The sequence below is a fragment of the Myotis brandtii genome, unplaced genomic scaffold (genome assembly GCF_000412655.1).
Source record: "Myotis brandtii unplaced genomic scaffold, ASM41265v1 scaffold577, whole genome shotgun sequence".
In the NCBI taxonomy this organism is placed as follows: Eukaryota; Metazoa; Chordata; class Mammalia; order Chiroptera; family Vespertilionidae; genus Myotis; species Myotis brandtii.
The window spans coordinates 1,839,627-1,840,435 of record NW_005370161.1 but is presented as its reverse complement, the minus strand read 5'-3'; positions in this window follow the sequence as shown (position 1 = coordinate 1,840,435).

The following is an 809-nucleotide window of genomic DNA, read 5'->3' as shown; positions in this document are numbered from 1 at the left end:
AGAATGGCTGAGGGGGGTGGGGTGGGGGAGGGGGGTTCCCGTGGAGGCCAAAGTCAGGGGTTCCTTTCCAGGGAGATCATGGCCTGGGTACCCTTCTGGCATGGAGTGCCCTGGACAGGTAGGTGGTCACAATAGAGATGAGAGGAAAGACAGGAAATCAGGGGCCCCAGGGTTTTTGACAGATCCATTTTGGAGCAGTTCACATTCGTTTCCTCTTACCCAGACAGCATGGGTTGCACAGGGAGCAAAAAAGAGAGCCTGAAACTGAGCCAGCCGCCTGCAGGCCTCTGGAGCTGCTTAGGTGTCTACATCACTGCCCGGGTCAGGCGGGGGACCGTGTCACCTGCCAGGAGCCAAGCTGGGGTCTCCCTGCCTCGGACAACTCAGGAAATGAGGCTGGTTGGATGCAGAGTGTGTTAAAGGTCAGGTCAGTGATGCTGGGCCCATGGAGCTGCTTCTGGGGTGTCCCCTAGTGTCCCTGCGAGGGGTGCCAAGAGGACAGTCCTCGATGCCGCTGGGCTTTGTCTCTGAGTCTGGGTGCTATGCCCGTAGCTCACCCCTGCGTGACTTTCATGAGCAGAAATGACCTCTGCATTCTTGTTCTATCATGGCGCAGCTGGGGACTCGAGATGTTTCTTCGGATAACTGGTTGGAACTAGGCCTCTTTCACATCTGATGACACCCCCTTAAAGAAGTCAGAGGTTCCATGGGATTGGTGGGGACCCGACTTGGGGTGGGCATGGCCTTCTCCACACTCCAGAAAGCCCACTGGCTGGGCCAAAGCTCTCACTTCCCAGAGGTTCCTCCAG